The 20,948-nt window shown below is 33.6% G+C and overlaps 1 long non-coding RNA gene across 1 annotated transcript; it reads right to left on the minus strand.

The window, feature by feature from the left end:
• Nucleotides 1–12,404: 12,404 nt before the first annotated feature.
• Nucleotides 12,405–20,394, minus strand: LOC140442884 (uncharacterized). The gene is made up of 3 exons (XR_011951167.1): nucleotides 20,324–20,394; nucleotides 12,865–13,047; nucleotides 12,405–12,732 (listed from the first exon to the last, which is right to left on the minus strand). It is a non-coding gene; the product is annotated as an uncharacterized lncRNA (long non-coding RNA).
• Nucleotides 20,395–20,948: the final 554 nt, after the last annotated feature.

The raw sequence follows: 20,948 nt of genomic DNA on the forward strand, positions 1-20,948 counted from the left end.
TAGTATTTTTATACCTTTCAAAACGAATATATATATATATATATATATATATATATATATATATATATATATATATATATATATATATATATATATATATATATATATATATATATATATAGGAGCAGCGAGATATCAATAGACGGCAAAGTCATGAAAAAAAAGCTTTGACCGACCATTTACAGCTTTCACTGTACACTAGGGGCCAAAATTATGGAAATTTTATAAAAAATTTAGTTTTGATATCAGCTATCCTCTTTATCACAGGACTTATGTTATTTATAAGTTTATCTATAATTTTATTGCATCGTTTTGTGCTTCTACTTAATATTTACCATCTATTTTAAGAGGAAAAACTCTAAGAATTTAAAAATAAATAAAACAACAGCCGTTAGCTATTAGTAGATATATTAAAAAAAATGGTACAATGGTTATTATCAAGAAAATTGGATTTGGTGGGATAACCTTTGTTTTTTAGGACAGACTCAATTCTGCGGGGCATGGAGTTGACGAGACGAGCCAAATCTTCTGGTGTAATAAGTCCAAACCAGTTTTGAATAATGGCTTCTATCAGTTCTCTCTTGTTACTTGGATTTCGGTGTGATACTAACACTTTCAGCCTAGACCATAAATTTTCTATTGGATTAAGATCCCGAATATTTCCAGGCCAAGGCAGGACAGTCAGGACAGACATCCTTACAGGATACAGTTTCTATTATACATTCGCTTAAAAGTCTGTATGAAAGAGCAGGATTAAAGATAAACTTTGAGAAAACTAAACTTATGACAAATCTCGTAATGAGTGGAAATATAACTATAGACAATAATACCATACAACAAACAGACATTTACAAATATCTGGGACACGAGATCAAAATAAGCAGAGACAATCAAACACATGAAATATAGAGGCGAATAGGCCTGACATGGGCAGAATTTGGCAAATTAAGCCATATTCTAAAAAGTTCAATTCCCATGTGTCTCAAGCGAAAGGTTTATAACCAATGTGTTTTGCCTCTACAAACTTATGGAGCAGAGACTTTAACACTCACGCAAAAATCTGCGAATAAACTCACGAGTTACACAACGAGCCATGGAACGTGCAATGCTGAACGTGAGCCTTCAAGACCACACAACAAACCAACAAATCAGTCAAAGATCAGGAGTTCAAGACGTCATCTAAAGAACCACGACGCTTAAGTGGAACTGGGCAGGGCACTTAGCCCGAACACAAAATGGACGGTGGACAAGACGTATTATGGAATGGAGGCCCAGAAACTATAAAAGAAGCCGAGGTCGACCACCGACTAGATGGACCGATGATATAAAACGTGTAGCGGGAAACTGGCTACAAGCGGCCCAGTGTAGAGAACACTGGAAAGAGCTGAGGGAGGCCTATGTCCAGCAGTGAACGCGATTGGCTGATTGATGAAGTCTTAGCGGTATGGCAAGGCGCTCCATCCTGCTGGAAGATGCATTTTTGGGCATCCCCTTTAAACAAATCTCTGATAGTCGGCAGCAGTTTGGGTTGCAGTATCTCTTCCTGACATTTTTTTGCAACAATATTGCCCTCTATTACTGCTAAACGTTTAATTCCATTAGTGGTCATACAAGCCTATACCATGACACTCACAGGATGTTTCATAGTGACCGTAGTACACTAGGGTAAAAGGTCTTCCCCCACTCACTCTTCACTCCGTCACTCGTAAAGATCGAGATTCTGGTTTCATCACTCCAAATTACCTTATTCCACTGTTCTTTTGTCCTTACTCTGTGTGCCAAAGCCCAATCAATGCGTTTTGCCTCTGCTTTTTGTTCAGGAACGATTTCTTTCTAGGAGTTTGTGCTCGCAATCCATTTTCACACAACTTTCTTCTGATAGTGCGGTCCGATATTTGTAAGCCAGTTGATTTCACAATAGCGTTAATTTCTTTTTCGGCATTATTCTACGCTCATCTTATTGACTAACTTTCGGTTTTCTGCCTGTTCTTTTTGCTGATTTTGTCGTTCCAGTGTTATGATAATCTTTCATTACACCTGATTTTGTGGCGCCACCACCCAATTTGCTATTTCTTGATGTGTAACCTTCTCGAAGGATAATAATTGCTTTGGCTCTATTTCCTGTCGACTAATCAACACGTTTTTACTGGTCGCCACGTATTTTATTTAAAAAATTAGTTACCGAAATAAAATTTTTGTTCAAAAATTAATTACTATTAAATTAAATAAAAATATTTGCTGTCACTTTTTGACTGGCAACCTATTATCAATGTATTCTCCTAATTTTAAATGTATGTAAAAATGTGAGTTTGATTAACTACGTTATGAACGTAGTTATCTTGCAGTGGAATCTTAAACTATACTTAAACTTAAAACATACTGTTACGATAAATATACTGGCCTAACTTTTATGACTAATTATTCTGTTTTATTGTAGAAATTTCGGTGGAAGTCTAGAACCAAGTCCAAGATGTGTCTGACCTCACGTTTGAGGAATTCATGGGTGCCTATGGAGGTACCGGTAAAGCGAGACATGGTGTTACCACTGAAGAAAAGCAAGATCTACTCGCGCTCCCCGATGACTACTCGCTGGCCCTTACCATCCCGGCCAGTATCAAAGACGCACCAGGGTTGGCATCCGTCTTTCGAAGGAAGTTTGGTCGAGTTGCAGAACTTCAATGCCAAGTGCCAGCGTCCGGTAAAACCTTGAAACTCCAAGATGCATCACGTTACCTTTTCTACCTGGTAACAAAAGACACTGCCCGTGACCAACCTACCTACCGAGATGTATGGGAAGCCTTACTTCAATTGAGAGGGCACGTACTAGAGTCCGACGTGCAAAAGTTAGCCATGCCAAAGTTGGAGTGCCGCCAATTAGATTGGAGGGTTATCCGAAATATGGTGGAGGAGATCTTTAAAGACACCGAAGTCCAGGTGTTAGTCTGTTGCAATCCGCATAGTTACTGGTGCGGAGAGAAAACCGTCCCTTGTCATTTTTATACAACTGGAAGTTGTAAAAGAGGGTCCAGTTGCCGATACCAGCATACAGTTCCGGTTCCAGTCCCGACAAGGTTCCTCCTGGAACCTTGTCGGGACTGGAACCGGAACTGTATGCTGGTATCGGCAACTGGACCCTCTTTTACAACTTCCAGTTGTATAAAAATGACAAGGGACGGTTTTCTCTCCGCACCAGTAACTATGCGGATTGCAACAGACTAACACCTGGACTTCGGTGTCTTTAAAGATCTCCTCCACCATATTTCGGATAACCCTCCAATCTAATTGGCGGCACTCCAACTTTGGCATGGCTAACTTTTGCACGTCGGACTCTAGTACGTGCCCTCTCAATTGAAGTAAGGCTTCCCATACATCTCGGTAGGTAGGTTGGTCACGGGCAGTGTCTTTTGTTACCAGGTAGAAAAGGTAACGTGATGCATCTTGGAGTTTCAAGGTTTTACCGGACGCTGGCACTTGGCATTGAAGTTCTGCAACTCGACCAAACTTCCTTCGAAAGACGGATGCCAACCCTGGTGCGTCTTTGATACTGGCCGGGATGGTAAGGGCCAGCGAGTAGTCATCGGGGAGCGCGAGTAGATCTTGCTTTTCTTCAGTGGTAACACCATGTCTCGCTTTACCGGTACCTCCATAGGCACCCATGAATTCCTCAAACGTGAGGTCAGACACATCTTGGACTTGGTTTACTTCCACTTCTTCATCTACGTCGTGGTCACCTTCGAAAGATGCCAACCGGTTATGGTGTACTATCATCGGCTTTCCCCTCGGAATCTTGCTTATTCGGTAGATGACATCGTTGATCTTCTCCATGATGAGGTATGGACCTTCCCAAAACTGCTGCAATTTGGGAGAACAACCTTTTCGCTTCTTGGGATTATACAGCCATACTTTGTCGTTCTTCTTAAAGCAACCCTTTTCGGCTTGTGTATCGTACCGTTTCTTCATTCGGTCGCTAGCGATCTGAAGGTGGGAACGGACCAACTCATGTACATCGTCCATTCTTCTTCGTAATTCGATCACATAATCTTCACCTGCTACATCTTCTCCAGGTCGACACCCAAATTCTAGATCACAAGGTAGTCGCATTTCGCGTCCGAATAGGACTCTGGCTGGTGTCTGGCCCGTTGATTCGTTAACAGCAGATCTGTAGGCCATTGTGAAGAACGGAAGGTATTGGTCCCAGTCTCGCTGATGATCGGACACCATCTTTGTCAAATACTTGCCAACTGTCCTATTCATTCGTTCTACCATACCATCCGATTGCGGATGATACGCGGTAGTTCTTGTTTTCTTCATGCCTAGTCTATCACATATTCCTTGGAATAGATCACTTTCAAAGTTCCTGCCTTGGTCACTATGGATCTCCAAAGGCACTCCAAATCGGCTGATATATTCTTGGATCAACTTATCTGCAACGGTGGCGGCCTTCTGGTCTGGAAGTGCATAAATCTCGACCCACTTAGTGAAGTAATCCATTACTACCAACATGTACTTGCCCCCATTTTCACTTTCTGGAAATGGCCCTGCAATGTCCAAAGCTATTCTTTCAAACGGGCTTCCAACATTATATTGTCTCATAGGAGCTCTCCTTTTCCGGTGAGGCCCGTTACTCGTAGCACAAATAGTACTGTTGTGAATTTATTAATTGTTATGTCTTTAATTTATAATGTCTTTACTAATTTATTATATTGTTCCTACTTTAATTTATTAAAAGGCACGATCATTTATATAAGTTTATTTATCACTACATATACAATAATTTATTAGTAGGCGAGCGTAACAATAATACCACGAGCGCGAATCTTCTTTGTTAACTGTCTCTCCATATAAAAATGTTGTATTTATATACGAAATCCTGATATACTAGAACAGCATCGAAAGATCGAGAAGCTTGGCCGGCTCATTCACCATAATTTTGGTTCTAGACTTCCACCGAAATTTCTACAATAAAACAGAATAATTAGTCATAAAAGTTAGGCCAGTATATTTATCGTAACAATACTTAAAAAATACTTAAACATATAGCTTTAGTAGAACATAATAATTCGCTCAAAAATGCAGAAAAAACTGTCATTCGTTTTCGTTTACCTCTTTTCTAGGTTATTATTATTAGATTATAAAATAGGTGTTGGAGGTAAGATGAAAATTAAACCGCAATATAACATTGTTATAATTTAAATTGTAAGTAGGCACTCTTATTCAACAGTAACTACCGAATAATACATAAAAACAATTCGTTGACATATGGATACAATCAAACACTTAATAAAAGTGATGAACTGTATTTAGTAACCGTGATTACGTCCCCTAATTATATTTCAATTATTTTAAATATTTTTTATATTGAAATTTATAGTTTAGCATTATCAATTATCACAATATTTCAGTGTTTGGTACAAATACTTTTATTTACATTATTTTTAAAGCTGATTTTCTTGTGTTTTCTGAGTTGCCTTTCCAATTTTCTATTTGAATGCAAATTACAACTAAGATTATACTCCATACATAGTAGGAAAATATGAAAGTAGCCACTCCTGTTGCTGACATGAGATTAAAAACTGGATAAAGAAAGTAGCCCAACATGGCACTTGCACCAAGGTACCTACAAGTGAAAAATATATATTAAGGATACATTTGATAAAGGCTGAGAGGACTTATGGTAAAATTTACAAGAAGATTCAGCGTTGGCTCTTATGGAAAATATAAATCAGATTACAGATAAAACTAAGAATATTACACGATTTTCGCGTTGGTTTGATGGGACCATCACTAATAGTCTCGGTCTGTTACGCAAGGTCTTCGCCACTCTTAGATGTATGGGTTTGCAATACCTCTCCAATGGGTTGTGCAATACCTCTCCAATCCAATCAGTATCTACGAAGCCAGGATTGCAAAGAGTGTGTGTGTGTGTGTGTGTGCGTGTCTGTGTGCGAATTTCTTGATTTTTTCGAGGAGTTTTTCGACCTTTGATTTGCGAATAAACTAATCGTAAATCTCCCAAAGGGCGAGTTAAATGAATGCTTCGTATCATTCCTTCAAACAAAATCTCTTCAAACGAAATCACTTCAAAGTGAAGTTTGAAAAACTGATGAAGTTTGTTTTTGCCAATGTCTCTAATGAATAGTTGCAAACTTGTGTACAGAATATCATTGGAATTAAGAAGGAAATGTGGATAGCTCTCAAGTTACCGGAATTTATCCTAGTTATTATAATTTTTACGAAATAGAATAGACATGGTAATTTTGACTTGATCACAAAACTCCATGATCCACACAACAACGTTACTACCTGGTAAAAATGGTTAAATCTTTGCTACAAACCAGGCGATCCTTAGTCATGCTGGGGGAAAATAAGAACTTATGAACAAGACAAAATATCCCTGGTAAGGTAGCGTCCCAGCTCCTATCCTCTTCAATATATACACAAAAACCAACCAACATCTGAGTATACAGAAAACATTCTGTATGCTGATGACATAGATATCGCTGTGCAAGAGGGAATCTTTGAAGAAGTGAAAATCAAACTAGAAGAGACCCTCGACACTATGCTGAACCTCTAAATCACTCACTTAAATCTAACACAGCCAAGACTCAAATAAGCTCCTTCCACCTTCTACCGACTCTAAGTCGGATGGGTTTGCGTCACTCCCGAACATACGGAGAATCAGTCCCGATTTTGCTAGCTCCAACTGCCGCAAAATCAGACGAATTCATGTAACAGACCAAGCAGAAAATTAACGAATGGTACCCTCTTTCCGGAGCTAAAAACTATTCCAAAAGATTAAAATCCCGTAGCAGATTCGTCGAAGTGGCCTTAGAAGGTCCACCTGGCAACTACCTACTCCGGTAGAGCAAACTCCAAGTGGCCAGTACCGATGATTGATATATATATATATATATATATATATATATATATATATATATATATATATATATATATATATATATATATATATATATATATATATATATATATATATATATATATATGTAAATACTTTTTTCTTTTTGGGTGTGGTAGTCAATAAAAACAGAGCTTTGCTAAGGCGTACTATTTATTCTGAATCCAAGCTTTCGGTGGTTTTTTGCCACCTTTATCAAGGTTTACAAAGAAAATTACTATGTTGTAACAGTTTGAATGGTGCCAAAAAAAGGTTATAAAAAACTATAAAAAACTTACCCGAATGTAAGATTCGTGGCAGAAACAACAACGTTAAATAACATGATATACTGAAGTTGCAATTAAACTTTAAAAATTACTGTTAAAAAAAAACACTTTAAAATTATTAATACGTTAAAAGTTAAAAACAAAATGAAGGACGACATGTTAAAACAGTCGTCGCTGCAGGCTTGATTTCAGTCACATTTCACGAGCAGAAAGAGAACGTGGGTGGACAATTATTGTTTAAATAGTTAGGAGAAAATACAAAAAACAAATTTGAAATTAACGTCTCACAAAATACTGTTTATGAATTTTGAGTACTACCAACTGTATTACCAACTTAAAAATAAGCGGGAAGTTAAAAATGTTATTTATGACATAAGCAATCGAAAGAAAATAGTATTTAGTAAATAGGTTTAGAAAAAATAATAACTCAAACAAAACAAAACTAAATTAGTAACTGAAGTTTGATCACAAGTATTCAATTAATACTGAAATTTTTTAAAAAAAGAAAAGAACAAAGAAAACTCTGAGATGCAAAATAGCTCAGTCAAAAGTCAATATAAAATTGTAAATTTTGCTAAGATTCTGGATCTCAGATCTCTTATTAAGATTGTTATTATCACTCTTGCTGATATGTACCATCTCTAAGAAAGTTCTCTTAAATTTATTTATTTTTTTTTTATTTTTCTCTCTGGCTAAGAGAACTTTCTTAGAGATGGTACATATGGTAACAGTAATTTTTAAAGTTTAATTGCAACTTCAGTATATCATGTTATTTAACGTTGTTGTTTCTGCCACGAATCTTACATTCGGGTAAGTTTTTTATAGTTTTTTATAACCTTTTTTTGGCACCATTCAAACTGTTACAACATAGTAATTTTCTTTGTAGACCTTGATAAAGGTGGCAAAAAACCACCGAAAGCTTGGATTCAGAATAAATAGTACGCCTTAGCAAAGCTCTGTTTTTATTGACTACCACACCCAAAAAGAAAAAAGTATTTAGATATATTTTTTCCAAACTAGTCAAAAAATTTTGGACTACTTTATATATATATATATATATATATATATATATATATATATATATATATATATATGTATATATATATAAATATATATATAAATAATATATATATAAATATATATATATATATATATATATAAATATATATATATATATATATATATATATATATATATATATATATAAATATATATATATATATATATATATATATATATATATATAAATAAATATATATATATATATATATATATATATATATATATATATATATATATATATATATATATATATATATATTATGCAATATTTCAATCAACGCCAGTACGGAAAACACTGAACCGAATGAGAACCAGAGAGGCAACTCAAAGGCGTACCAGAACTGCCCCAGTACCCGTCGAAAATTTTAAAAATCCGGACGCGAAAAAGTAAAGTAAGTTCGATCTATGGCTAATGTCGGATATCTTTACTATTATTAATGAGCGTTTAAGTCGTGTAAATGTTTATTTTTTGATTAAGTTTGATGTTATAGTTTTTAATGTTCCAGAAAATTAATTGGTGTATACACTACACGATTCTATATGTTAAGTAAAGTTGTAAAGTTTAATTTAGAGCCATTGCTTTGCCTTTATTTTGTGTGTATGGTTCAAGTGAGTGCAATTTTAACCAGGCTTAGCATAAGGCTAAACACTGAATTCTTCACAAGAATGTTACATATAGTTCATTATTTAATTAATTTTTTTATTATAAATAGAACATATCGTTTATAATAACGAAAGAGTTCCCCTTTATTGTATTTTAAATAATAATGTAATATATTTTACTCTAAATTTTATCTTATTCAAAATTAATATGTACTTACACCACATGGTAGGCAATAAAATATATGAATCGTCTAATTTCAAAACCGGCCATCTCCACTCAAGTAAGTTTTGAGAAAAATGCAAAAAACTGCTGTCAAAAAACTAATGAGTAAAAAATTTGTGTTAATATTATTTTGTGTTTATGATGATAATACAAAGGCATTTCACTATCATAAAATAATGAGTTTCGTATACACATGCGTAAAAATTAATAAAAAAGTTGGAGATGGCCGGTTTTGAAACTAAGCTAGAGAGTTGGCCGGTTTTGAAAATAACCTATATGGATATGGCCGGTTTTGAAATTACCTGCCGATGTTTGGCCTATATTGATAAGCCAGCCATTCTTTCATTTTTATTAACTAATTATTAAACAAGTATAACGCATACGTTCTTAAAGTTTATTTTAAAACACCAAAAAATACAAATACATGGAACTCAAACAAAAGTTTAAAACTAAGAGACAGTTAAATTAGACATAAATATCTCTTTCTTCTATTTCCTCACACACCAAGTCATCTGTAGGAGCTTCACCTGTAGATTGTTCAACAGTAGCATAGAACTTTAAATTTTCCAACTCTCGCCAGTTTGCTTCATAGTGCGCTTCCAAAAGTGCCGAAACGTCCTTGATTTTCTTGGCATTTGGAGCCATACCAGTTGTTAAAAGAGGAGGAACTAAATTATTGACAGTTTTTCCTTTTTTGACTACTAATTTGTCACTTCCTAGATCGACACGATAAGCCTCCTCACCCCGAATAGTGATATTATTACGTTTTGTGGTCTTCTGTAAAATAAACCTTTTTGAAGGGTTGAATTTAAAGTGCCACTGTCCTGGAGGCTTTATAATTTCCAGTGTGGCACTCTTCCAATCATTTATTTCCAAATTATTTATATTCCAAACAGTTCCATGGTCTTTAAGAATATTTACATATTCTTCAGGTTTTATTATAATTTCAATTTTTCTTAATTTTTTATCTATTTGAGGGAATACTCTATCGGGTGGTATAAACGAATGACCTACAATGGGAAAGATAACCTGAACTGTTTTAACATTTTCTGGGGCGAACGATACAAGCCATTTTGATAACATCCCCATCAAAGTGGTGTTTTTATTTTGTCCACCACAGCCATCGGCGAATAAACGGACGGTGTCAATATTTTTTAAATCTGTTTGGCATAATCTGTGGAAAACTGCACTAGCAATTTCGTTGGAACTTTTGGGCCTATCTGTTTCGTTCCAATAATAAATATGAACATTGCTTTTAGTTAAAGCATCATGTGAGCTGCCTACTACAATAGTAAAGTTGTAGAAGTTCCACTGACGACTGAAGTAGGCTCTTTGGTCTGGCACCTTTGGTAGACTCATATTCTTTTGACAATCAAAAGATATAGTGAGCAACCCATCTCTTTTCTCCTACAGCATATGAAAAAATGCCTTAGCCTTTAACTTGTGCACCCTATGTTGTGTAATTAAATTTTGTTGTTCAGTTGGTTCCTTTTCCGTTTTAATTTTTTCTCCAATTTCTAAGCATTTGGAGCAGACGTCTACTCTGGGAGTTCCAAATCCCAAGTTATACTGTTTGTTAAAAATATTGCGGAAAAATGATTGCTTCACTTTAAGATGTAATTCAACACCTTTGTTGTACATTTTCCACATGGACTTGATGTTGAGCTCAGACGGTAAATATAGCCTAACAGACGTTTTTGAGCGACAGTAATGCGGTTCTTGGGTTGTGAAAGATTCGATAAATTTCATAACTGCCATTTTTTTGGAAATATTTTTCGAACTTTTTCGATCGCCTCCCCTTGTTTCTTTTGCTCCACTACCACCGCATTTAAAAGAACGCTTCATTACCCCTTGGACACGATGCTTTTTAAGAACCAGTTTATTTAAATATGCTGTTCTACATACTGGTACTTTTATACCATCTACTCTTCGAACAAAATATTTAAATGTGTAAGACTTTTCTGAACGGGAAGATGTTTTCGGGCGATGTCGTTTAGGTTTCTCTAGACTAGTATGGTTTAATATAAAATTATCTTGCTGAATTTTGTCCTTGAAACGGTAGAAATTTTCATGGAACGTCAAAATGTCTTGCATTTTTAATGATCTACACTGATAGGTTTTCGTATTGTGTTTACACTTTGGATATTCAGGAAGTTCTTTACTCGAATACCTGCAACAAGAGTAAACTAAGGTCAAACTTATTAATTAAAATTAAAATGTATTTCAATTACTTTAGATGTATTTAATTACGTGATTATACTTTTAATTTCTTATATTTTTAAAAGTATTTCAATTACTTTTTTTTCCAAAATTTAAATACACAATAATTGAAATTTTGAAATACATTTTTTTCATGACTTTAAAATTTCCAATACTTTCACTGTTTTCATTTCTATGTAGAGCTGGCAGTTATAGCAGGTAAATAAAGGTAGGTAGGTAGGTAGGTAAAAGGTACCATTAGACCAATGGGTTTTTCCCAAAATTAAATAACCATTGTGTAGTATTAAGATAATGGTTATTTAATTTTTGTTAGTTTTTGCAGATTGATTATTATTATGATAATCATCCTTTTATTTATTAGGTATTATTACAATATTTTATACAACCGATATTGTAGGAGAAGTTCTGATGATTAAATTTAGTTTAATATAAAAAAAGCATTGTGAACATTAAAACTACTGGGATAAAATTGTAAATTGGGATAGTATTTAATTACTTTTAAATACCTTGCTAAAGTATTTTGTATTGTAATTAAATGCATGTTCAAAAAATGTATTTAACTACATTGAAAAAGGTATTTTTAACAACATTGTGAATAAGATTACCTTAATGTTTTTAGTTTCTCATTTTTCCATTCATCAGAATGTTTTCCTTTTTTTCTTGCCAATGTCGAAGAAACGGTGGAGATTGTGCTTCCTATACTGTCATCCATCCTATTGCTTAGTATTCACAATAAATCACAATTAACAACATTTAATAACAACTTTAAAAAAATGACAAAAACAAACTTGTTTACACATAAATCGTTTATAAGGAACAGCAGAGCAGAGAGTTTAAAGCTAACTGACACAAAATACGCCGGGACCTGTCCAATTGCGGATTTCCTATTGGTCGGTTGGAGATGGCCGGGTTTGAACCCAAGGCAGCATTGGAGATGGCCGATTTTGAAATTAAGGACAATTATTGTAGCTTAATTTGACATAGATCTGGCCGTTTTTGTTAGGAAATGATTTTATAATACGGTATAGGTAATGTTTTGAATAAAATGTGATTATAATAACTTATAACTGAAATTTTGGAGATGGCCGGTTTTGAAATTAGACGATTCATATGGTGTAAACGACAACTGATAACTTTAAATCATACCATGGATGGTCTACATAAATGGCTTCTATTACCACAAATACAAATATCACTGTGTGGAATGAGTGGTTCAGTATTGAGGGGAAAAAATTTTGGCAGACCTGGGGATAGATATACTCGTTGTCTATATGATATAGTCCCCAAAACAAAGAGGTAACAAGTATTCCAGATGAGAAGACGAATATCGTATAAATGTAACTTTTTATTTTTAAGATGTCACTCAGTCGTTCGTGTTTTGTTCGTAATGCATCTTGTAAGTCACACCATGCTGACAAGGTGAAATAGCATAATTGGATCGTCTGAAAAGATAAAAAACAGTTTATTTATTGAATCATAAAATATATATTCTCTTTAGAAGAAAATTTTTACTTTGTAGATAGATCTTCTTTGAACTTAGTTGATCTTCTGGGTAAGGATTTTTCAATACTTACGAAATTCCAAGTTGTGAAATAAGCAGGAGCATAGTTAGCTATTATTAATATCTTTGGCTCAGTCACATCTTTAAAATCCAATTGAGTACAACTATACCATGCAACATATAAATGATGTACAGCTGCCACAAAATGAAATAAAAATTGTTTACTCAGTTCTATCGGTTTCTGTTCTCCTAAAACCTGAAAATTAAATTTTATGATAAACTTGTAAGCTGTACTTTGATTTTTATACTGACAAGAACAAAGTATGATACTAAATTTTTCAAAATGGTGCTAGCCCTGCTACATAGAATTCGTGCATATAAATTTTAAGACATTCTGCATAACAAATTTTAAAAAATATGACGATTGTATTTTCAACCAAATGTAAAATAAACAAACTAAGTATATTGAACAAAAAGAGAAATGAAACGATTTCTACCTGGCGAAACCGAATTCAAATTTTTTACCACTGCGCTTCCTAAAACTTGCGAAGCAAACAGCTTGATGAATCGGCAAGGAAATCTAAAGTTGCATTCCACATGCCGTTCATCACGGTCAAAATTCGTAGTGAATTCAGTTTCTGGTACTCCAACCGAAGTAAAGTAATAAAACATAAGGACGGTATTAGATTTTTGTTTTGATACAGGGCAGCGACAGCTGCTTATACGTATTTCGACCAAACTATATTTAGTTGATACGTTTATTGCAGCATTAATTTCTGACCTAATTTTACCAAGGTATAATATATAAATTAAGTTTTATCCAATTCCTCTTTAGATGCTAGCAGTAAAGAATAATTTTCACATACTTCTAAAAAGTACTTAAGAAAGGATTAAAATTTTATAATTATTTATTATATGTTGAAGTCGTAAGAATGATGCAAGGTTAAAATTATAAAAAAAAATCATTTGTCTTTGAAATCCTTTTCTTAATGATACTGGGATAGTAAACAGATTATATTGTAAACTCAAGTTAGTTATCTAGAGGGTACATCGGAAAAAGAACTCAGAAATGCATTTAATGTATTTGCATCAAATATCTTACGTGCACCTAAGGCTACGTAACTGACATGACGTGAATCTTAGCGATGAGAAACCAAGTAATCATATTATTAGAGATGAGTATTTTTTCCTTCTGTAACCAAACACAGAAAAAGAGACGTTAGTGTTTCTTTTACACTAAAAATTGATACATCATCATCTTTGGCTCGACAATCCTCTGTGGATCTTGGCCTGCTCTAAGATTCGTCTCCATTCTGTTCGGTTTCTGGCAACATGTTGCCATCTTCTGATTTTTAATATCCGTAAGTCGGTTTCAACTCCATCTAACCACCGAATTCGCGGTCGGCCTTTGCTTCTTCTTCCTACAGGTGTTCCTGTGGTTAGCTTTTTAGCAATCGTATTTTCTGGCATTCGTATTATGTGTCCAGCCCATCTAAGTCGCTGTGTTTTAATGAACGTTATGAAATCTGGCTCATCAAAGAGCTGATAAAATTCAAAATTATATCTTCTGCGTCACTGTCCTTGGTCGTTTATAGCTCCAAATATTTTGCTGAGTATTTTACGCTCAAATATTCCCAAAAGTCTTTCATCTTTCTGCGTTAGAGTCCATGTTTCTGCTCCATATGTGAGGACCGGCCTCAGCAATGTTTTGTATATAATAATTTTAGTTCTTCTTTGAATGTTTCTTGAGTGGAAATGCTTTTGGAGTCCATAGTATGCCCTATTTGTAAGATTTATTCGTCTTTTGATTTCTTCTCTTGTTTTATTGGTAGCAGTCAATAGCGACCCAAGGTATGTGAAGTTGTCAACACGAACATCGTTTTATTTCATCACACGAACATCATTTTAGTGATATCGTATCAAAAATTGATACGATATCACTAAAAGAAAAATAAAAAAACCTCCTAGAAGAAACACAACACTAGATACTTTTACTGCTACCTGATATGAAATGACGCCGCGATTTTCCTAGACTGGCTTTCTACTAAAATTATGTGAGATCTTTATCTTGTGATCTCTTTACCAATCAAGAAAAGAGGTTTTAAAACAACCAGAAGTGTTACTGAAATTATACAACCACCACTTATAAAATTATAAGGGATATACTTTACTTAATTTAAAAATAAACAATAAAATGTGACTTCGGAGATTCGATATGCGTAGATTAAAATCTTATACAGGGGCGCATAAAAGTTACTGCTTTCTGAATTAAATTAAATTTAAAAAATTAAAGGGTTTTCAAGCGTTACAAAGTCTATATGTAAATTATATCAGTTAGTATATTTGGTTCAAAAATCCTAGTCCCAACTTTTTAGTGAATTTAGTAATTTATTTTTTGCTATGTTCGATAAATTTTGACCTCGACTGGGCTAAAAGTTCCTAGACAATGAGCACACGTGCTCATAGCAAATAATAATTTTACATTAAAGTAAACAATTATTCACATTCACTTAATCAATAAAATATAACTATATCAACTAAAAAAATGGTTTAAATGTTTATTTTTGAATTTTTTTAGACATTTCTAAATTAGATAGATGGATAAATAGATAGTTTATTTGACTATAAACTTATACACAAGGTTTATAGCATGTCAAAGTACAAACTAAAAATATGAAACATTACAAAAAATGAAACAATACATTAAAATATTTTTAACATTACAATACACACAAAGCGGATAATATAGTCAGAACAACGTAATAAAATAATTCAAATAATATTAATCAATGAATGAATATCACTGTTACATAAAAAAGTTCTTTGATTCTTATGAATTAGTATCAATAATTCAAAACTGTAAATTCCATACACTTTTAATATATTTAAATTCTTAAATGACCTTTACAAGAACAACCATAACACTTGCAATACATCTTACAATACGATTTTGGACCTTGAAAACGTCCTTTATACTAGGAGAGCCACCCCAGCAAGTTATACCATGACTCGTTGTCGACTGTATTTCAGCAATATAAAAAAGACGAAGATGGTGCTGACTAAGTATTCTACTCAAATTTCTCAACTGATAACACTTTGAAGGTTGAATTTTTCACACACATTTCAACAATGAGTCTTAAAAGATAAATGATCTCAAAAACTTCACATTACTACAATTCAGTATACTCTCACTATTGATAGCAATACTTAGATCAGGTTTAGTAGAAATTTCACGGGATGCAAATGATGCAAATTTAGTTTTGTGAACATTGAACAGTAGCGGCTGATTACTGGACCAATCAGAGAAGGTCTTCAGTGAATTTGTTATTTTATCTTGTAAACAATCTATGTCATTATCGCGATATAGCATTGTTGAGCCATAAACTGATACAAATGCATCGAACATTACATATGGTAGTTCATTAATATATAAAATAAATAATATCGGGCCCAATATGGATCCCTGTTGTACTCCATTCTTATTAACAATCGGACCATTTGTACAATCTATCGAGGATTACATCGTGTTGCACACAATCAAAAGCATGACTGAGGTAACAAAAAATGGCAGTCATATTTTCATTATTTTCAATTGAGATTGATTCATTGCGATTGCCAATCAACGAGAGGATAATTAAAATGCATATAGATATATACGGTAAAGAGACAGTGAGACTCGGAGTATATGCACCAACAGACGATTCCCCGAGAGTAGAAAAAGAAAATTTCACGGAGCAACTTCAACACCAAATAGAGCTGATCAAGAAGAACGTGGAGATAATTATAACAGGAGACCTTAACGGCAGAACCGGAAGGAAAGAAAACGATAAAGTAGTGGGGAGATTTGGAGAGGATGAACAAAACGATAACGGAGAACGTGTGATTGAATTATGCGAAATAAACAACCTAAAAATCACCAACGGATTCTTCAGATATAAAAATATTCATAAATATACATGGACGCAAGAAACACGAAAGCTGAAATCGATAATAGACTACGTAATAGTCAAACAAGATACCACAATAATGATAAAACATGTGAGAGTCAGAAGAGCAGCAGAATGTGAAACTGACCATAAACTACTGACAGCAAAAATGGGCATTAATTGGAAACATAACAAGACCCCCTCTACAGAAGAACCGTTGAACACTATAAGAGAAAAACAATACAATATAAAACTACTTCAAGAACAATCAATAAGAGAACTATACAAACAACGTCCAGACCAAAAATTAATAGAATTCAGATACGGCAACATCGAAGAAATATACGAGCATATAAAAGCGAGTATAAAACAAGCAGCATTCGAAGCCCTTGGAGAGAAAGAACATATAACAAATGCACAGCACTATTATGAAATAAATGAACCAACAACTACAAACAACGATGAAGTTTATAAAGAATATAGAGAAAAAGATAGAGAAGTGAAAAAACAAATAACACAACAAAAGAATGAAGAATGGGAAAGAACCTGCTTAAATATTCAAACATACATAAGAGGTACAAGAACTTCGGAGCCATTAAAAGTACTGAGAGGATTGAAACAGAACTCAAAAGAAAAAATTGAATTGGGAAATATACAGGACAAACAATGGAAGGACTATTACAAGGAACTATTAACAGAACAAAGATCACAATTCATTGGAAAAGAAAACAGGCGAAGACAAAGTAGATTCCCACAACATGAAATAGAAATAACGGATAGCGAAATGAGAACGGCCATAAAAGCAATCAAAAATAAAAAAGCAACGGGACTTGGAGGCATCTCACCTGAGCTTAATATCATCAATAGGAAGATTATATGGGAAGATGCTGCGAGAAAAGATAGAGCAAGCGATAAAAGGCAAACTCGGGGAGGACCAGGCAGGCTTCACGGCAGGAAGACTATGCATATACACACTGGAACAACTGTTGGAAAAGCAAAAAGCAAAAAATAGGCGTAATGGAAAAGGCGTATGACTCTGTACCAACGTCAGAACTATGGGAGGCAATGTACAAATTAGAAATACAGACAAAACTTATAGAAGCTACAAAAGCTCTGTATAAAAAAAATAAAGTGTCCATTAAAATGGGAACAAGAATCATAGGAGACTTTACCACAACAAAAAAACTCCTGCAGGGTTGTTCCACATCTTCAACCCTATTCAAAATATACTTATAGAAAGCCTGGACTACATGGAAAAGAAACTGCGAAGGCATGGGAGAAACAAATACCTATATACGTTAAGCTTTGCAGATGATCAAGTAGTGATTGCACAAGACCAAGAAGACCTCAATTACATGATGAAGAAACTACAAGAAGAATATACCAAGGCTGACCTAGATAGTAACCTCGCGAAAACAGAGTACTTATCTACAAGTGAAGAAGACATAGAAAATCTACAGATTTACGACAACGTAACAATCAAAGGAAAGGATAAATTCAAATACTTGGGGTTTATAATCAACGAAAAAGGCAACAATAGAGGAAGAAATGAAGCAAAGATTGTGACAAACAAGAACAGCAATCCGACAACTTAACTCAGTATGGTGGGATAGACACCTAAATATGAAGACAAAAACACGGATTTATAAAACATTAGTGCGAAGTATTATGACATATGGGGCTGAAAATTGGATTATAAACAAGAAAAACAGCAGTAAGATAGTAGCAACAGAGATGGAATGCCTGCGAAGATGCTGCAGAGTAACAAGAATGGATAGGAGAAGTAATGACGAAATAAAGCAAAAAACATCAGTAGAAACAGACATACTAACATATACATATATAACAAAAAAAAACTAAAGTTGTATGGACATGTAAGAAGAACTAGCGACAGCAGATGGATAAAGAGAATAATCGAATGGAAACCCATAGGAAGGAGGAAAAGAGGACGACCCCGAAGATCCTGGAGGAACGAAGTAGGCGACGCCATGAGTAAGAGGAGCTTAAACGATGGAGAATGGGACAACAGAGAGAGATGGAAACGGTTGAGCGAGGGAAGTCAGTGAATACTGTAGAATCCCTGAATATATATATATATATATATATATATATATATATATATATATATATATATATATATATATATATATTCAGGGATTTCGAAAAACTTCCTCATAGAAACTCTTTATGGTTGTGGAAGTAGAAAATGTATTTCGAAATCCATGTTGATCGTGATAACTTTAAATAATACGCCAGTATAGTTGTCATGCTAGTGTTCATCTGATTAAGGATGACATTAAAAGTTTTGATTCTGAGAGAATTTTAAGCATTATATTCAGTCTCATTATTAGGGTTTTCTCCTGACATTTTTTATGACTTATTCATCTCCTGCATGGGAGTGCGTTTTCGATGAAAATTTAATGTGATTCTAAAAAAGGTATTTCGATAATTTTTTTGTAAAGTATTTCTATTATTGCTTCAACAAAGTTTTGTGTAGCATCCAGTACTTTTGGAAAATTATTTCTAATATCTTTTCATTTATGTTGTGAACTAGACACCATGTGCCATGCTTATGGATACTCTAATACGATTTTTTGTTTGTAAATAATCTGATAATGGAGTGGTTATTTTATACATCAAGACAAACATCATGGCAATCAGAACAAAACAATAATTTAAAAATAAGTAAATTTATTGGAACATTTGGACCATTTATCAAAACGACCAAACGTTGTTAGGATTTGGGTACCATTTTTTGGGTCAACATTTTTGGTTATATAATAGTTGGCATGCAATATTTTACCCTAAAGTCTAAACTTATATTAAAATTCAGCAATCGAAGTTTACCAAATTACCAAATAAAAATATTTGGATGGAATATTTGCAATATATTTCAATAGGATAGGATAACACCCCATTAGGCTAAAATTGCAAGTGATTAATTAAATGAAATATTTCCCAATAGATGGATTGCACGAAGAGGAACTATTTAGTGGCCCACTAGATCACCAGATTTTCCCTACCAGAGCTTAAAGCATGTGCAACTCAGCCAACTAGCATCGATGCTAGTAGCGAAAGAATAAGAAAAGAAATAACTGATATTGAACCTGAAACTTTAAATAAAGTTAAGAAGGAGCTACAATAACAGTTCTTAACAGATTGGGTAAAACATTTTTTAGCATTAATGCTAAATGCTAATGCTAAAAAAATCAAGAATTTTATGTATTTATTTACTCAAAGAAAATACTTCTCCCACATGCCCTGCCTAAGCGTCTCCCCCAAGTCTTCTTTGATCTTCTCCCCTGCTCCTCCCAGGAACTTGCGATGCAGCAATTCTTTGTATTGGATGATTAATGTTAATATGCCAAATATTCAGTTCAGTAAATCATAACTGGTCTTATGGCAGTTTATAGAATTTTTCCTTCAGTTTCATTGGAATCTTTCTGTCACACAACACACCAGTCGCTTCCTGTCCCCTTAGCCATCCCATTTATCGTAAAAAATGAAGTTAAAAATATTTTGAAAATTAAAATTATTTAAGCACTTTCCATTATATTATAAATAATAAAAATAATAAGAATAAAACCCTTATAATCAAGGGATTACCTTAGAAATTATAACACCGAAAAACTTATTAGCTAAATTCAACATTTTTGAGAATAATACTAAAAGAAAAATGATATAGTCAACATTACAGTTCCTCTCTTTTTATTTTTAATTGGAGTATTACAACTAAATAAGCAAAAAAATCATACCCAGTGAGTTCGTTTAATCTGATCAACAAATCTTATGTTTTGTATAATAGTTTTAGAATGATTTATACGGAATGTGGTGACCTTTATCTTAAATTGAATCGGTGAGTGAAAGAATAGTACATCTCCAAAACTGTCATTCTAAGAAAATAAAAAAAAACCATTAAACAAAAAACTAGCGGTTTTTTTATATTTTCATACATTGTAAAGTTGTAGCTTTTGTCCTTATTTATTAAATAGCCAAATAAAATTTATTAAAACAAAGTCCAGAAAAAAGATATTTGCAAAAATGTATCGTGTACATATACTGCTCTTTCACTCAATTACAAAAAAACACATCTCTTAAACTACTTTATTAGTTTTGTTTACAAATATTTATTAACAATGAGACTGATCGTCAAATAAAGTTATCCTCATTTTTCTTAACGACTTTCCAAGAGGTAATATGGTAATAAAAACCTAAATCCTCTCCAGACATA

This window comes from Diabrotica undecimpunctata, chromosome 6 (assembly GCF_040954645.1).
Source record: "Diabrotica undecimpunctata isolate CICGRU chromosome 6, icDiaUnde3, whole genome shotgun sequence".
Classification (NCBI taxonomy): Eukaryota; Metazoa; Arthropoda; class Insecta; order Coleoptera; family Chrysomelidae; genus Diabrotica; species Diabrotica undecimpunctata.